The following is a 19,469-nucleotide window of genomic DNA, read 5'->3' on the forward strand; positions in this document are numbered from 1 at the left end:
GTATGTCAGTACAGCAAAGCACATTGATAATATTTTCCTGCTTGGAGGTGAAGCATTAGATACAGTTTCTGATATTTCTGAAAATTGATCACATAAGGATAATGCCTATTAAATTGGGACAGTTGCTGATAAACTGGATGGTGACTAGATCACAACTCTGCTAGGTTTTGCACAAGTGTAGAGGAAGAGAGGCCTGGGGGTATTGGTGGACAGAAGGATGACCATGAGCCAGCAATGCGCCCTTGAGGCCAAGAAGGTCAATGGTATCCTGGGGTGGATTTATAAGGGCTGTGGTTAGTAGGTCGAGAGAGGTTCTCCTCCCTTCTACTCTGCCCTGGTGAAGACACATCTGGAATGTTGTGTCCAGTTCTGGGCCCCTCAGGTCCAGAAGGGCCTCAGGGAACTGCATGAAAGAGTCCAGCACAGAGCCACAAAGATGATGAAGGAAGCCAGTGGAGCATCTCCCTGTGAGGACAGACTGAGGGAGCTGGGGCTCTTGAGCTTGGAGCAGAGGAGCCTGAGGGGTGACCTCATTGCTGTTGATAAAGATGTGCAGGGCAGTGTCAGGAGGACAGAGCCAGGCTCTGCTCAGGGATGTCCAATGACAGGGCAAGGGGCACTGGGTGCAAGCTGGAGCAGAGGAGGTTCCATGGGAACATAAGGGAAAACTTTTTCCCAGTGAGGGTGCTGGAGCCCTGGAGCAGGCTGCCCAGAGAGGTTGTAGAGTGTCCTCCTCTGGAGACATTCAAAACCTGCCTGGATGTGTTCCTGTGTGACCTGCCTTGGCTGATGCTGCTTTGGCAGGAGAGTTGGAGTGGATGATCTTTTGAAGTGCCTTTCAACCTCTAATGTTCTGTGAGTCTGTGTTCTGTGAAGATGGAGTCTCTGCTTTCAACAATGTCCATTCTGGTGATAGATGGTTATCCTTTGGAATCATACTCAACGTTCTGCCTCATCACATGCATTATCAACAGTGCCCATCTGTGCAGATACCAACACCTGCCTGCGCACCCCCTGCTCAATTCCAGGCTATGAGGATGCCACTGAGGGCTTAGTTGGATGGCTGGGAAGAGAGGCTTCAAGAATAAGAAGAAATGAACCACAGTTGAGATGTCAGTGTGGTACTCTTCCACCCTTTCTAATTTGGACTAACTCAGGGCAGGGACAAACACATTTAAATATCATAATGCTGTTTGTCTTTAATCACAGAATTGTTAGGGACTGGAAGGGGCCTTGGGAGATCATCCAGTCCAAACCCCCTGCCAGAGCAGGATCACCTGGAACAGATCACATAGGAACTCATCCAAATGGGTCTTGAATATCTCCAGAGAAGGAGACTGCACAACCCCCCTGGGCAGCTTGTTCCAGTGTTCCATCACCCTCACAGGGAAATAATTCCTGCTTCTATTTCCATCCAAGTTCCTATGCCTCAGCTTCCACCCATTGCCCCTTGTGCTGTCCTTGGGCATCACCCAGCAGAGCCTGGCTCCAGCCTCTTGGGACTCACCCTGCGCATCTTTATCAACATGAATGAGGTCACTCAGTGAATCCCTTTTAAAGTGGCCTTGCTTGTCAGATTGTTGAAGCTTAGTATTACCACCATAAAACTAGACAATCTACAAAGTAAGATGTGGCAGGCAGGCTCCCTAGCATGGCTTCAGCAGTCAACCATCTAAGACTGATTTTTCTTTCACTCTTCAGGTTACTTAGCTCTTTATTTCTCGAGATTTTGTTTGATTACCTCCAGAACATGGAGACCTGTGAAATGACTGTGGGTGGGATACATGCTGCTAGAATTCCATCTCACCATTCACAGTCACAGAAATATTTCCCATTCTGATGGAATTGCCTCTTTTGTACTAATCATTTAAACCCTCCTGAGCGTTGGAAAGCTATGGTGGTTGTATCTAATTATATGTCTATATGAACTGCTAGTAAGAAAGAAGTCAGAATGAGCAAGTTCTTGGAAGCAGAGGGGTCTCACCAACCCATAGGAAGTCAGAATGAGCAAGTTCTTGGAAGCAGAGGGGTCTCACCAACCCATAGGAAGCCAGAAAGAACAAGTTCTTGGAAGCAGAGGGGTCTCACCAACCCATAGCTATCTCTTAGTTGATTTTGAACAGTTTGGAAAAGCAGAGGGCTCCATGGCTGATAAATCGTGCCAGGTGGCAGGATTTGGGGTCTTTTTTTTTCCCCCCAGTGCTCAAGTGTGTTGCAAAAAGGCATCCAACCAACCAAAACCCACAAAAAAAACCCCAAAACCTGAAAGCTAAACCAAGCAGTGTGTGGTACAGGAGGCTAGACCCAGCAGCAGGGTGCTTGTTGATGCCAGTTATGTTGCTTGGTTGGTTTACCTCCATGGGGGAAAAAGAAATACTGAGCCTGACTCCAGTTCATCATAGAGCAGCACACACATGCAGAGCTCCAAGCCTCACAACTCTGTGGTGACATTGAAACAAAGCTGAGCAGGAAGGACACACCAAAGAGCTTGGCTAAGACAGCGAGTGGCTGCCTAGCGAGGCCCAACATGGTTGATAGATCATTTGGAGCTGCATGGCAGGGCAGCAGCTGCTCTGCTGTCACCACCACTGGCAGCCCACCTGTTAGTGCTGCTGCCTCCTGCCCTGCTGCCATCCACTCTGTGCCTTGTGTCCCCTTCCAGTTGAGCAGCTGAGCTTGTTCAGTCTGTGTTAGCCAGTCGGTTTCCCTGCAAGGTGTAATCACCAAAGCCATTAGTTTTCTCCTGAAGAGCAGCTATGTGCACCACTCTGTATTTAAGCCTGTCTGCAATGTTCTCTGCAGTAGATTGAAATGAATCACAGAATCACAGAATGTTAGGGACTGGAAGAGACCTCGAGAGATCATCCAGTCCAACCCCCCTGCCAGAGCAAGGTCACCTAGAGCAGATCACAGAGGAACACATCCAAATAGGTCTTCAATATCTCCAGAGAAGGAGACTGCACAACCCCCCTGGGCAGCCTGTTCCAGTGTTCCATCACCCTCACAGGGAAATAATTCTTCCTCCTATTTCCATGGAAGTTCCTATGCCTCAGCTTCCACCCATTTCCCTTGGTACTGTCATTGGGCATCACCCAGCAGAGCCTGGATGAAATGAAATCATTCTTCATTTTAGTCCATTCCAATCAGGCTGGTATTTTCTATGCCTGAAAACTGAACCAAGTGTAAAGAAAGAGAAAGATTGATTATTATTTGTTTTTCTAAACCAGTGATTCCCAGTTTATCATAGAATCATAGAATCAATAAGGTTGGAAGAGACCTCAGAGATCATCAAGTCCAACCTGTCACCCAACACCTCCTGACTACTAAACCATGGCACCAAGTGCCACGTCCAATTCCCTCCTGAACAACTCCAGGGATGGTGACTCCACCACCACCCTGGGCAGCACATTCCAATGGCTAACAACTCTCTCAGTGAAGAACTTTCTCCTCACCTCCAGCCTAAACTTCCCCTGGTGTAGCTTGAGACTGGGTTCTCTCATTCTGGTGCTGGGTGCCTGGGAGAAGAGACCAACCCCCACCTGGCTACATCCTCTCTTCAAGGAGTTGAGAGAGCAAGAAGGTCTCCCCTGAGCCTCCTCTTCTCCAGGCTAAGCAACCCCAGCTCCCTCAGCCTATCCTCACAGGGCTGTGCTCCAGACCCCTCCCCAGCCTCCTTGCTCTTCTCTGGACACCTTCAAGTGTCTCGATGTCCCTCCTAAACTGAGGAGCCCAGAACTGGATACAGGACTCAAGGTGTGGCCTGACCAGTGCTGAGCACAGGACACAATGACTTCTCTGCTCCTGCTGGCCACAGCATTCCTGATGCAGGCCAGGATGCCATTGGCCTTCTTTTATACTGGAAATGATGCTCTTCCATAGCTGTTGCAAACAATTCATCCACTTCCTGCAGACTTAGCTCTGTGTCATGATTGAAGCTAGGTGAAAATAGTCATTAAACTAAACCAAACCAAAACACAGAAGAAAATTTTGCACTTTCTTTAAAACCAAAAAACTAGTTTATTTTGTCAGTGTGTGAAGAAGTCCTACAGGAAAGCTGGAGAGGGACTTTTTACAAGGGTTTGTAGTACTAAGGCGAAGGGCAGTGGCTTTGAGCTGGAAGAGGGGAGATTTAGACTGGAGATTAGGAAGAAATTTGTTACAGTAAAGGTGGTGGTACATCCTTAAAGAGGATTTTTCCAAGGAGTGGTTTCACTTGTGGCTGTGGTTTGCCCTTGTTACTGCTTATTTAATCTCAGGTACCTTGTAGGCCACAATTTCACAGAATCACACAGAACCATAGAATTGCCTGGTTGGAAAAGGCCTTAAGATCATCAAGTCCAACCATAACCTCCCTGGGCAACCTGTTACAGGGTGGTGAGAGGCTGGCACAGGTTGCCCAGGGAGGTGGTGGAAGCCTCATCCCTGGAGGTGTTTGCAGCCAGGCTGGATGTGGCTGTGAGCAACCTGCTGTAGTGTGAGGTGTCCCTGCCCATGGTAGGGGGTTTGGAACTGGATGATCTTTGAGGTCCCTTCCAACAATGACAGTTCTGTGGTTCTATGATAGCCTTACATCTCCCAGTACACAACTCTTACACCATGTCCCTGAGCACCTCATGCAAATATCTTTTCAATACCTGCAGGGATGTTGACTCCACTGCTGCCCTGGGTAGCCTCTTCCAATGCCTGATGACCCTTTTGATGAAGATTTTTTTTCCCTCTTAATATCCAACCTTAACCTTCCCTGGGGCAACTTTGAGACCATTTCCTCTCATCCTATTACTTGTTTTCTGGAAGAAGAAGCTGGCTCCCACCAGGCTCCACTCCCCTTTCAGGGAGTTGTACAGAGCCAGGAGGTCTCCCCTCAGCCTCCTTTTCTCCAGGCTGAAGAACCCCAGTTCCCTCAGCCACTCCTCACAAGACTTGTGCTCTTGACACCCCCTCAGCCTTGTTGTCCTTATCTGGACAAACTCCAGCAACTCAGTGCCCCTCACAGAATCATTTTGGTTGGAAAAGACCTTTGAGATCATTTAGTCCAACCATTATCTCACTCTCCCAATTCTGGTGCTATTGGCTTGGATGAATTGTCTCCCCCTTATGAAGATTGATGGATGACATTGATGATGAATATTGATGATGAATATTGATGGATGAAGGCATTTGGTGGACTACAGGCATAGTATTCATTAATCTTTCATCAGCTACACCCTGTGGCATGCCTGCCTTCCATTGCACAGCTATAATTATGATACTCCTTATCTTTTTAGTCTTTATCAGTGTTGTTTGGTATCATAGTATCATAGTATCATAGTGTCAGTCAGGGTTGGAAGGGACCACAAGGATCATCTAGTTCCAACCCCCTTGCCATGGGCAGGGACACCCCACACCAGATCAGCCTGGCCAGAGCTAGAAGTCAAACATTCAAAGGCTAAAAGTCCATCAGGCAAATCCCTCCTGTAATTTGTTCATGGAAATCTCATTTAAAGAAACAAATCCTGGGGAGAATTTTTTGGTCATACCCAGTTTTTACCTACTTCTGAGGTCTCTGAAAGTGCTCAGAATCCATTGTACTTTCTTTAATGTGGATTAGAACAGGCTGAATCGGCTAACAAGCTTCACAGTGTTCTTAGGCTTCCTTACAGTACCTTTTTTTTTTACTGGCTCTTGAGAGGCAGTGTATTTCCATTTGCTCTTTATGTCACTCACTTCCAGTTAGATTAAGATGTATCACTGCTGTTTATGAAAGCTGTAAAATACAAACCAAACCAAACCACTTCTTTGACACTTTGAAACCTGCAAAACCTGACATAGACTCTGGGGAGCCTCTCAGAACAAAATCCATTAATATTAGCTCTTGGCATTAGAGGATGGGGACACCTAAAACAGAAAACACAAATGTGTTCTTTGGAACAGATTTTGTTGCAGCTAACCCATACAATGCAAACCGTGTTATGGAGAGACACTTATCTAATGTTTTCAGTCTGAGAACTTAAATGTCTGTCTGTGTATAGCTCGCTTCTTTACACTAGGTAAACACTTGGAACAAAACACAGGGCCCCATCCAAAACAGGAAACTTTTATCCTCATCAATTTTCAGCCAAGCTACTGTCTTATGTATGGATCAGATGACTTGACAAATGCTGCAGGGAGGGCCAGCAGCACCTAGAAGTGCAATCTTGCTGCCCTAAATCATGAGCTGCTGATTTGTTTATTTATTCATTTTTGGTTTATCCTCTCTGCCTTCCACAATGCTGTCTGAAGACAAGCAAGAGTTACAGTCCAGTTTTAGAAGAATAATCTGAAAAATAGGGGAAAAAAAAATATCTAGCTTCTTCTGAAGGTGAAGCTGCCTCAACTGGGGCTTATCTGTGTTGTACCAGCTTTGAGAGGTACACACCATCTGCACAGTAAGATATAAGCCCTAGGGAAGTATGAGCACTCAGAAAGCAAAACAAAACTAATATCTTCAGAAGAAAACAGAAAACCCATTTCTAGTCAAACTTAAGACATTCTCGATAACCAACTCCTTTTAGCAGCTGAACAGCACACCCAAAGGAATAAAACCTTGTGTTGAGTGGGTGGGGGGAGGGAGAAAACCCCAAGAGAACCCTGGGAATTCACACCAGCTGATGTCAAGTATGGAAATTGGGTGATAATATAAGGAACCTGGTTGCTGTTTCTCCTCCTTTAAAGTCAGCAGACAGCACACCTTCAGAGAGTGGTTTGGGTTTTAAGGACATGCTTTGTAAAAGCTTATCTTTTATTCCTGTGTATGGAGCCATGGCCAAGCCACTTCTGCACTTAGACACCCAGAAGATTGGAGTCTCAAGCTGGGCTTTTGCTAGTCCTTATACATGCAAGCTATAGAGCCAGCCAACACTTCAGCAGTAGGTGGCTTTTCAGAAGGGCTGGGGAAGCAAATTCTGCCTTTCATTACCATAAAGGTAGGTTCTGATGTGTCCTTTGCTGCAGAAAAGAGGGCACCAGTTAAGGTTATGAATCTTGACAATGGCTTCTGTTTTTAGAAAATTCAAGGTCTGTATAATTTAAGGAGGGCTAAAAACAGAGAGTGAGGGGGTCATGGACCTTACCCAGCTCACAGAGCACTGTGAGAATCTGTGAGAGCTGGTAGAGTGTTTTGAAGATTGAGAACTTCATGTAAGTGTTAAGTAGCAGCAAAATATCCAAGGGGGTTGTATCTTGTTACCATTCCTGGAGGTGTTCCAAAGAGGCAGAGATGTGTGCTGGGGGACACAGCTTAGCACCAGAGTTGGTAGAGTTAGAGAATGCTTGGGCTGGATGATCTGAAAGGCCTTTTCCAACTGAAACAATTCTGTGTTTCAAAATATAGTCTTGCATGATTTTTTTTTTACTTCAGATTTATTTTGTGAAGGCAAAGTTGAAGCAAGGTCATGCTTACATGGATGATCTATAGGAGTCTTGCTAAGGTCGTGTTATGTTACCTGTAGTGAGGTATCAGATGTTCCCAAGGGACAGCACAGTGTGATATTCTTCTCCTGTTCTGCCACAGGAAAATGCTTCTTGACAAAATGTTGGTGGTGTTTTAAAGGGAGACAGCTATAAGTCAGCCTAAATGTCTTGGAGCTCAAGGCCACCTGTGGCATCAGCCCTTGCTCATTAGCAACTCATCACCTGTTCCTTGTTGCTTAATAGGTTATGTTCTCATCTGCAGTAACTCTAGAGGTCCTGGTGATGGAAATCTGGAAGGTGGCTTTCTGAAAGCAGTCTATCAACTGCTGATAGAGATTTTTTATTCTGTGCCAGCACAGCATGTTTGATTCTTGTATTCATTTAGTCTGCTTCGCTGTGTGTACATCAGGGCTGCTTTCCTAGGACTCTCTAGCAGATTGTACAAAGGTGTTAGACAGGAGTCTAGTGTAATATTGCCTTATAAAGCAGAGACCATAGTGCTCCCTTTGATGAAGCCCTCTGCTCCCTCAGCTTCCACTGGGTTTATAGCCACTTGTGAAGGCAGGAAAAGTGGGCATACTCTGAATTCCACCTGCTTGGACTGAAAGAACTCTCAGCCCCCCGGCCCCCTGTTGGGTACAGTACCCTCTTTGTGCCTGCTCTCATTTGGAGGACTAAGTGCTGGGTGTACTTCAGGAATGTATTTTTAGAAAAAAAAAAAAAAAGTCTGAAAAATCTGACCTAAAAAATTAGAGGCAATGAACTGTTCCTTAAATTGCCCTTAATTGTGATTTTGACTTGAACTGATTTGGATGCACGTGCCTTTGTCTCCCTCGGAATGCATTCCTTCTAGATGTTTATCGCTGTGACATTGAGGTTTTTATGGTGCTCTGAAGTGTTTCAGAGGAAATGGAGAGAGTGTTTTCATACTGCTGATTTACTCTTTCAGGTCTGCAGTAATTTCCTTACTGCCTAATTATAAGGCTGGGTTTAATTTACTCTCCACATTAATGTTTACTGATGCACATATGGTGCCATAATTCAGGAGGCTATGCTCGCATCAGGTAGTTTTGTGTAAGATTTTCATCAAATGAAGGGAACTTTGATCTGCAACATCATATTTAGAATGGATCATATCTGGCTGGCAGCACCCAAAGAGTGTAGTAGCTATGGCTACCCCTGCTTTTTTGAACGAGGGACCTGATTTACTACTTTATTTTTAATCTGAAGGAAGTTGCAAGAGCTGGGGGTTAGCCTTTCAATACGGCTTCTGAGGAACATGAGGCAGAACTTAGAGGCAGCTCTGCTGCTTTGATGTAGATTACTGCACATAGTTTGTCTATAATTCCCCAAATAATGAGTCTGTGTTGTGGGTTTAAGACTAATCATAGAGTTAGGCTGCCTAGGGCCTCATCTAGCCTCACCTTGAATATCACAGTCTCAGGCTGCGCCAGGGGAGGTTCAGGTTGGATATTAGGAAGAAGTTCTATACAGAGAGAGTGATTGCCCATTGGAATGGGCTGCCCAGGGACGTGGTGGAGTCGTCATCATTGGAGGTGTTCAGGAGGAGACTTGATGGGGTACTTGGTGCCATGGGTTAGCTGTTTGGGTGGGTTGGATTGGTTGATGGGTTGGACGCAATGATCTTGAAGGTCTCTTCCAACCTGGTTTGGTTTATTATTCTAAATCTCCAGGGAAGGGGCCTCAACCCCCACTCTGTGCAACCTGTTCCAGTGTTCTACTACCCTTATAGTAAAAAAACTTGTTCCTAATGTCCAATTTAAATCTGCTCTCTTCCAGCTTAAAGCCATTGCCCTTCATCCTGTCACTGCAGGTATTTGTAAACAGTCTCTCTCCATCCTTCTTGTAGCCCCCTTCAGGTACTGGAAGGTTGCTATTAGGTCTCAATGGAGCCTTCTCTTCTCCAGTTTGAACATGCCCAGCTCCCTCAGCCTGTCCTCATAGCAGAGGTTCTCCAACCCCCTGATCATTCTAGTGGCCCTCCTCTGCACCTGCTCCATCAGGTCCATGTCCTTCCTATACTGAGAGCTCCGGACTTGTACTCAGACCAGGGAAGGTCTCGCCAGAGCAAAGTGGCAATCTTCTGTGGTGTATTCTAGACATCTACAGTTGGAGTGTCCAAATGTGATACATACTGAAAATGTTGATCTTGGTGTTCAATCTATTGAGACAGAAGTGATGGATGGCATTGGTGTCCACATCCCCCAGTCTACCATTTTTTGGTCACATCTTCCTCATTAAGGGAATAGGACATTTCTCCTGTGAGGAAAGGCTGAGTGACCTGTTTAGCCTAGAGAAGGGCAGCCTGAGAGGGCATCTGATCAATGTTCATTAACGTTAAGAGTGGGGTTCAAGAGGAAGGGGCCAGTCTCTTTTCACTGTTGCCAGCAATAGGACATGGGGAAATTAATATGAACTGGAACACAGAAGGCTCCAGCTCAACATGAGGAGTCAATTCTTTACTGTGAGGATGGTGGAACCCTGGAGCAGGCTGCCCAGGAAGGTTGTGAAGTCTCCTTCTCTGGAGGCTTTCAAAATCTGCTTGGATGTTTTCCTGTGTGACCTGCCCTAGGTGACCCTGCTTTGGCAGTGGGGTTGATACTAGATGATCTCCAGAGCTCTCTTCCAACCCTGACCATTCTGTGACTCTCTAGGCTGTAGTGTGCAGAATTGACTGAGACTTTCTCTTTAGCAGTAGACTGCAGTAGCTTCTAATGGTCACTGCCTTATTCTCCAGAACCCAATTTCACAACATATTAGAGGAGACACACTTTAACTGCTGTGGAGGAGGTTTTATTTTCATCTCTTTCAATTAAATTAATACCTATCTGGATGTGCTCTGCAGCTGCAAACTGGAGTTTGTAATGCACATTAAGCAGAAAATGGTGAATAAAGTGTTTCTTGGTAAGCTTTTGTTACAGATAGGTTTCCACTGCCCTTTTTGATAAAGTTTAACAATCTGTTAGAGTCATTAATCTCCTGCTGTGACTTTACCTTCCAGTGTCAGGATTAGACATTTAATTCTTTATTGGACTGTAAGTAGCACTGAGAAATTTTGGTCTTAAAACTGTTGTATAGCTAAGGAAAAAACATCATTTCAGTGGGCAGTTTAACCTCTTTGAGCTGTGAACTGCCAATGATAAACCAGCCCTGAATAGTGCTTAGGACAGTAAAACATGATGCCATCAAAAGCAGCAACCAACTCTGTGCACCATAAACTGACTAAATTGACTGTACTGGAAAGGCATAAAATCTGCCATGTGATAAACCTTGCATACTTGTAAAAGTATTTGCAGATGTTGATGCTTTCCTTTCACATCTTTGTGTTGGTGTGGCAAAATGATTCTTCTTGAAGATCCGTGCTAATTTGTAAACTTTCCTAGGAGAGGAATTTATTTGACACAGTTTAGATTTATCAGCAATTCCAGATTTATTGAGAGAAATGGGATAAATCAAAGGGTGATTTTAGCAGCAGTTGATGTAACAAGTGACTTAGTAAAGCAGTGGCTTAGTTATGGGCTGGAAGATGACAAGAATCATATTAACTTACTACAAGGCGTCTCCAACCGAGGTATGTGAATATACAGGCACAGAAAGACAGTAATGTGCTCTTGTAGCCAAGAAGGCCAAGGCCATTCTGGGCTGTATTAGAAGGGATATGGTTAGGAGGTTGAGAGAGATTCTCCTTCCCCTCTAACCTGCCCTGCTGAGGCTGTATCTGGAATATTGTGTCCAGTTTTGGGCCCCTCAGGTCAAGAAGGACCTCAGGGAATGGCTTGAAAGAGTCCAGTGCAGAGCCACAAGGATAGTGAAGGGAGTGGAACATCTTCCTTATGAGGAGAGCCTGAAGGAGCTGAGGGCTCTTTAACTTAGAGAAGAGGAGCCTGAGAGGTGATGACCCCATTGCTGTTGCTAAAGCTGTGCAGGGTGAGTGCCCAGAGGCTGGAGCCAGGCTCTGCTGGGTGATGCCCAATGCCAGCACAAGGGGCAGTGGTGGAAGCTGAGGCAGAGGAAGTTCCATGGAAACAGGAGGAAAAACTCTTTCCCTGTGAGTGTGACAGAGCCCTGGAACAGGCTGCCCAGGGGGGTTGTGGAGTCTCCCTCTCTGGAGATATTCCAAACCTGCCTGGATGTGTTCCTGTGTGATCTGCTCTAGGTGACCCTGCTCTGGCAGGGGAGTTGGACTGGATGAGCTTTAGAGGTCCCTTCCAGCCCCTAATGTTCTGTGGTGCTTGGCCAGTGAAACATGTAGATGACCACACTGGGGAAAAAAAAAAAGGCAATACAAAACCCCAAACACATGTTTAGGTGGAGTGAGGGAGGCTAACCCATAGCCAAAATTTCCTCTTAGAACTTAGAATAAACACTCACAACTCATCAGCACTTCTCAGTGGGTGGCAGTTGAGTCCCAAGGAAGTCACCTCAACCAGGTCCTGTCAGCTTTGCTGGTTGATGGTGCCACCTCAGGGGAGATGCTGGATGAAGCCTGCTGCCATTCAGGAGAGGTCTAGAAGTGCCATTTTGGATCACTATTGATTGCCTCCAAGATGACTGACTTTCATAAGTCTTCTTGGCCTAGCTTGAGTTTTTCAGTGTTGTGGTTTCCACTTGTCTAGTACTTAGAATCATAGAATTGTTAGGGTTGGAAGGGACCTCAAGGATCATAGAAGCATAAAATCAAGGTTGGAAAAGACCTCAAAGATCAAGTCCAACCTGTCACCCAACACCTTATGACTACTAAACCATGGCACCAAGTGCCACATCCAATCCCCTCTTGAACACCTCCAGGGATGGTGACTCCACCACCTCCCTGGGCAGCACATTCCAAGGGCCAATTACTCTTTCTGGGAAGAACTTTCTCCTTATCTCCAGCCTAAACTTCCCCTGGCACAGTTTGAGACTCATCTAGTTCCACCCCCCCCCATCCCCAGAGCAGCCTCATCCCTGGAGGTTTTTGCAGCCAGGCTGGATGTGGCTGTGAGCAACCTGCTGTAGTGTGAGGTGTCCCTGCCCATGGCAGGGGGGTTGGAACTGGATGATTCTTGAGGTCCCTTCCAACCCTAACAATTCTATGATTCTATGATGTTTCATAATATTTACATTGATGTGCAGGGGAAATGAAGGCATGCAAAGCCATTTGTGAATGTACACAAGATCTCATGCTTAGGATGAGATCTTAGAATAAAGCTTGACGTGGTTTTGCCATGGTTTGTGGCCATTTCAATTCAAGTCAGAATTCTGGCATTCCCTTGTGAAGTGGGTTGGATGCAAGAGGCTGGACAGATGGGCAGAGTCCAAGGGCAGGAGATTGAACACATCCAAGTGCCAGGTTCTGCACATTGGCCACAACCCCAGGCAGTGCTACAGGCTGGGGTCAGAGTGGCTGAGAGCAGCCAGGCAGAGAGGGACCTGGGGGTACGGGTTGATGGTAGGCTGAACATGAGCCTGCAGTGTGCCCAGGCAGCTAAGAGGGCCAATGGCATCCTGGCCTGCATCAAGAACAGTGTGGCCAGCAGGAGCAGGGAGGTCATTCTGCCCCTGTACACTGCACTGGTTAGGCCACACCTCGAGTCCTGTGTCCAGTTCTGGGCCCCTCAGTTTAGGAAGGAGGTTGACTTGCTGGAACGAGTCCAGAGAAGGGCAACAAAGTTGGTGAGGGGCTTGGAACACAGCCCTGTGAGGAGAGGCTGAGGGAGCTGGGGTTGCTTAGCCTGGAGAGGAGGAGACTCAGGGGTGACCTTATTGCTCTCTACAAGTACCTGAAGGGAGGTTGTAGACAGGCGGATGTTGGTCTCTTCTCCCAGGCAGCCAGCACCAGAACAAGAGGACACAGTCTCAGGCTGTGCCAGGGGAGGTTTAGACTGGAGGTTAGGAAGAAGTTTTGCACAGAGAGAGTGATTGGGCATTGAAATGTGCTGCCCAGGGAGGTGGTGGAGTCACCACGGTTGGAGGTGTTCAGGAGGAGAGTGGATGGGGTGCTTGGTGCCATGGGTTAGTTGTTTAGGTGGGTTGGATTGGTTGATGGGTTGGACACAATGATCTTGAAGGTCTCTTCCACCAACCTGGTCTACTCTATATTCTATAAATCTCTGGATGCACAAGGCACCACTTTGCCTGAACCTTGTGGCTGTATGCAGAGCAGCATACGAGACTGGTTTCCCAGCAGTTATTTACCTTGATGAATAGCCCTAATTGGATCAGATAGACTGGTAATGCTGAGCTAATACTTTCAAATGTCTTGTCTTGTGCAATTACTATTACCTTGTCATGCCTCCATTGCAGCTATTGGATGAATGTCTTAGGTTTGTACACCTGTCACATCTAACAAATGATTTTGTCGAGCCCTTCTTTATAGCCTGTGGTGATGGATAGCCAAATTTGTGGTCTCCTGCATATCTAAAAAGCCTTAACTACACCTTTCAACTTCAGTGCAGGGGCATCCTAAAACTCAGCTAACCAATTCCTGAGGAAATGCTAATGCACATTTGCATGTGGGGCTGGAAATGTGCTGCTGGCATCTACGATTGGCACAGCCCAGGAAAAGAGAGCTTGATAACTCGGTATTTATCAACCCTGTGGCAGAATTCAAATAGTTGTTGGTGGCTTTTTTTTTCAGCTGCTGAAACTCTGAACTGCAGAAGGCAACATACAGCTGCCATTAGAAAGAATAAATCTCTCTTATTAATTCATCTGTCATTCAGATGCTACCCCACTGTACTATTACAGTGGTAATCCCCCCCACCCTCCCCAAAAGGCTGGTTAGGTGATGCCCTTATTGGCCTTTTGATGGATTTCTAGTGTGTGGAGGCATTTAATACTGCTGAAAATAAGCTGTGTACTTGAAACATCCTGAGACTTTTCCATGCAGTTCCGTGGGGCATATCCTTATAATCAGATCCATAATACCACATTAACCTTGATTAAATATTGAATTGCTTCTTCATTGAGCACAGCACTTAGAAACAGATCCCTCCTTATGGATATAAAGGTTACAAAAAAAGGGATATCAACAGGAAAATGTCAGTGTTCATTTAGGAATTAAAGTAGGTGGTTGGGTTTTTTCCCTCCAGTTCAGTGGCTGGTGATGTAGGTTCTAATGATAAGAGCATTCAAACTGAGCAAGTGTGGTTCTAGTGGTTGGTTTGAGGGGTTGGTTGTTGGTTCTTGGGTTTGTCTTTGGGATTTTATTGGGGGGTGTGTGTGTGTTTCTTTGGGGTTTTTTGTGTGTGGGAGTTTGTGGTGGTTGGGTTTGAGGAGTTTTGTTGATTCTTGGGTTTGTCTTTGGGATTTTATTTGTGTGTGTGTGTTTCTTTGGGGTTTTTTGTGTGAGAGAGTTTGTGGTGGTTGGGTTTGAGGAGTTTTGTTGATTCTTGGGTTTGTCTTTGGGATTTTATTGGGGAGGTGTGTGTGTTTCTTTGGGGTTTTTTGTGTGTGAGAGTTTGTGGTGGTTGGGTTTGAGGGGTTGTTTGTTGATTCTTGGGTTTGTCTTTGGGATTTTATTTGTGTGTGTGTGTTTCTTTGGGGTTTTTTGTGTGTGGGAGTTTGTGGTGGTTGGGTTTGAGGAGTTGTTTGTTGATTCTTGGGTTTGTCTTTGGGATTTTATTGGTGTGTGTGTGTTTCTTTGGGGTTTTTTGTGTGTGAGAGTTTGTGTTGGTTTGGTTTGAGGAGTTTTGTTGATTCTTGGGTTTGTCTTTGGGATTTTATTGGGGGTGTGTGTGTGTTTCTTTGGGGGTTTTTTTTTGTGTGAGAGTTTGTGGTGGTTGGGTTTGAGGGGTTATTTGTTGATTCTTGGTTTGGTATTTGGGTTTTTCTTTCGGGGGGGGTGTGGTTTCATTGTGTTTGGGGTGTTTTGTGGTGGGTTTTTTGGGTTTAATTATTAATTTCAATGTTTTCCCTGAGAGTGAGATGGAGACAGCATAGGATTTTTGTGTGTTCTTTTGGAAATGCTACCATTTAGCATGTTTTCATAGAATTGTTTGGGTTGGAAGGGACCCTGAAGGTCATCCTGCAGTAAGCAGGAACATCCCTAACTGGAACAGGTTGCTCGGAGCCATGTCAAGCCTGACTTTAGGATGGGGCCTCCACTGCCTTGCTGGGTAAAGTGTTCCAGTGCTCCCCCACACTCAGAGTAAAAAAAACTTATTCCTGATGGTCAATCTGAATCTACCCTGTTAGAGTTGAAAACCATTGCCTCTTGTCTATTGCTACAAGCCTTTGTAAAAAGTCCCTCCCCAGCTTTTTTATTGCAGGCCACCTTCTGGTACTGGAAGGCTTCTAGGAGATCTCCCCAGAGTTTTCTCTTCTCCATCTGGAACAAAACCAACTCTCTCAGGCTTTGTATGAGAGGTGCTCCAGCTCTCTGATCATTTTTCTAGCCCTCCTCTGGACCCTTTCCATCAGGTCCATGTCCTTACTGTTGAATGCTATTTTAGAATGGAATAATAATAACAACAACAACAAACCAGGTTGGAAGAGACCTTCAAGATCATCGCATCCAAACTATCAACCAATTCAACCCACCTAATCAATTAACCCATGGCACCAAGCACCCCATCAAGTCTCCTCCTGAACACCTCCAATGATGGTGACTCCCACCTCCTCGGGCAGCCCATTCCAATGGGCAATCACTCTGACTGTGGATATTGAACTGAGGTGTCTAACTTGGGAGCAGAGCTTCTCAGCATGTGCTGGGAGATGAGCATCTGCAGAGGGTAATTAAGCAAATGTGAGCCCAGCCCTCTGATAGAATCTCTCCCTTAATGCTGGTTGTGGATGAAAGCCTTCATGTAGTAGGGTAGGTGCATGCATTCAATCACAGGGTCACAGCCATACAATCACAGAAAGCTGTTAGGGGTTGGAAGGGACTTAGAAAGATCATCCAGTCCAACCCCCCCTGCCAGTGCAGGATCACCACACAGGAATGTGTCCAGGTGGGGTTTGAGAAGACTCCACAGCCCCCTGGGCAGCCTGTTCCAGTGTTCCTCACAGGGAAAGATTTTTTCCCCATGTTTACGTGGAACTTCATATGTCTTAACTTCCGCTCATTGCCCCTTGTCCTCTCATTGGGCATCACCAAGCAGAGCCTGACTCCATCCTTTTGGCACTCACCCTTTACACATTTATAAACAACACAGTGCTGTGCTGGTGCACTGTTGTCTGACACTTCACATCTTAGTGTTTCATGGTTTGGGTTTTTGGTTTTCTTTCAGTGTGTTGATGTATTTGGGGCATTATTAGTATGTCTTTGTAATGAGATCACAGATTCATAGAACTCTTGAGGTTGGAAGAGATTGTTGAGATCATAAAGTCCAATCTCTCTCCTAGAGCTTGCATGCTTCAGAACACCTTCTGTGGAGACATTTATCCTAATATCCAACCCAAACCTCCCTTGGCACAACTTGAGGCCATTTACTCCTGTCCTGTCACTTGTTGCATGTGAGAAGAGACCAATCCCCACCACACTCCACCCTCCTTGGAGGTAATTGTAGAGGACATGGAGGTCACCCTTCAGCCTTCTCTTCTCTAGACTAAACAACCCCAGTTCCCTCAGCCCTTCCTTGAAAGACTTGTCTACCAGGCCCATCACCAGCCTTATTGCCCTTCCCTGAACATGGTTCAGCAGCTCAATGTCCGTGTAGTGAGGGGCTCAAAACTGAACTCAGTGTTTGAGGTGTGGCCTCACCAGTGCCAAGATAGAATCATAGAATCAAGAAGGTTGGAAAAGACCTCAGAGATCATCAAGTCCAACCTGTCACCCAACACCCCATGACTAACTAAATCATGGCACCAAATGCCACATCCAATCCTCTTGTGAACATCTCCAGGGATGGTGACTCCACCACCTCCCTGGGCAGCACATTCCAGTGGCCAATTCCTCTCTCTGGGAGAAACTTTCTCCTCATCTCCAGCCTAAAGTCATTGTGCCCCTGTACTCTGCATTGGTTAGGCCACACCTTGAGTCCTGTGTCCAGTCCTGGGCCCCTCAGTTTAAGAAGGACATCACAACACTTGAATGTGTCCAGAGAAGGGCAACAAGGCTGGGGAGAGGCCTTGAACACAGCCCTGTGAGGAGAGGCTGAGGGAGCTGGGACTGTTTAGTCTGGAGAAGAGGAGGCTCAGGGGTGACCTCATTGCCCTCTACAACTACCTGAAGGGTGGTTGTAGCCAGGAAGGGGTTGGTCTCTTCTCCCAGGCAACCAGCACCAGAACAAGGGGACACAGTCTCAAGGTGTGCCAGGGGAAGTTTAGACTCAAGGTGAGAAGGAAGTTCTTTACCGAGCGAGTCATTCGTCATTGGAATGTGCTGCCCAGGGAGGTGGTGGAGTCATCGTCCCTGGAGGCGTTCAAGAGGAGATTGGACGTGGCACTTGGTGCCATGGTCTAGTCATGGGGTCTGTGTTGATAGGTTGGACTTGACGATCCTCGAGGTCTCTTCCAACCTTAGTGATACTGTGAAACTTCCCCTGGTGTAGCTTGAGACTGTGTCCTCTTGTTCTGGTGAGCACTATTCATAGATCAGGATCTTGTTGACACTGTGTGAACAGCCCCAAAGGATGGCCTGAAAGAGCTCCAATACAGGGACAAAAAAAGAGTCATTGAGTGAGTATCAGCAGATTGATGAGAAAGGAGGTATGCAGTGTGACAGGCAGTGACAACCACCCGCCAGCTTCCTAGCTGTTGGATCCATTCTCTTTTTGTGTTGCCTCCTCCCCTTGCTACTGTGTTAGTGTAATTAATTAACTTGGCAGTGGAAAAAATACTTTCCAGGTGGAATCTGAGTAGAATTAATTTTTAATGGGAATTAAGAATTGCAGTTCTTAAGATGCTGCCTGCTTTAATTGTGAGACAGCTACAAGGAGTATCTCCTGCAAACAATAAGCTCCTTTGCTTTGCTTGTTTTGTGCTGCACCACTCAGGGGGTGAATGGAAACATTCAAAGCCATCTTTCTTCTTCTTCAAATAGGGCTGACACCAGCAAATGCAGCTGGGATCATGCATTTGCAGTGCCTAACAATATACCAGTCTTCAGTGTGATTTGGTGTGTTGATGACACCTTGTCTTGCTAGAGCTTTCTTGTCTGCACTGCAAAATAGAGAAAATTACCTTTCCTGATGTTTCATCTAACTAAAAATGCATGATTTGAAGAGACTAATGGTTAGCCAGACCTCCAGGCTGAATAGCTCACAGCATGTTGTGTTTTGGAGTCCTCAGTTTTTCATTCTTAACAACCAGAGATACAAAGCTGGAGAAAACACGTTAAAAATGTTTCTGATCTGTATTCCCACACAGCAATTCAGTTTCTAGGAGGAATTACTTCAGATTTCAGTCCTCTTTCTGGCTATCTTTCACATTTTGGTGGAGTTTGATGTTAATTAGTAGTTGCTAACAAGGTAGAGAAGAAGCTAGTGACATCAATCTCACAGTAATACTGTTTCAGCTGGGTGTTGTTTTATGCAATAACAGATGCTTCATCCTCAGTAACTTGTTGCATGTTTATCTTTTTTCCCCTTTAGAATAAAATATAATACACTTTCCATTTCACCTGGAAAATGCTTACAGAGGTTTTCTGTTCCTGAAATGGCCTTCCAGTACCTGAAGGGAGCTACAAGAAAGCTGGGGAGGGACTTTTGACAAGGGCTTGGAGTGATAGGACTATGGCTTTGTGCTGGGAGAGGGGGGATTAAGACTGGAGATTGGGAGGAAATTCTTGATAGTGAGGGTGGTGAGACACTGGAACAGGTTGCCTGGGGAGGTTGTGGATGCCCCCTTCCTGGGGATGTTCAAAGCAAGATTGGATGAGGACTGGGGGCAAGGGGTTTGGAACTAGATGTGGTCTTTAAGGTCTCTTCCAACCCAAACCATTCTATGATTCTGTTCATACCTGTTGGAGGTATTTGGAAGGGAATGTGAAGTGCAAGGGATGTGTTAAATCTCATTACTCATTATCATACTCAAATCTCAAATACTCATTGCTGCATGGAGTACTGTTCAGTTGAAGGCTTTGGAGAAGGCTTAGAAAT

The 19,469-nt window shown here is 45.9% G+C and overlaps 1 protein-coding gene across 1 annotated transcript in view; it reads left to right on the plus strand.

The window, feature by feature from the left end:
* Window positions 1-19,469, plus strand: part of LOC137446732 (catenin alpha-2) — a 727,090-nt gene that overhangs the window by 532,883 nt on the left and 174,738 nt on the right. The window lies entirely within an intron of this gene.

This window comes from Melanerpes formicivorus, unplaced genomic scaffold, assembly GCF_026170545.1.
Source record: "Melanerpes formicivorus ecotype bairdi unplaced genomic scaffold, bMelFor1.0.p_v2 SCAF_18, whole genome shotgun sequence".
Classification (NCBI taxonomy): Eukaryota; Metazoa; Chordata; class Aves; order Piciformes; family Picidae; genus Melanerpes; species Melanerpes formicivorus.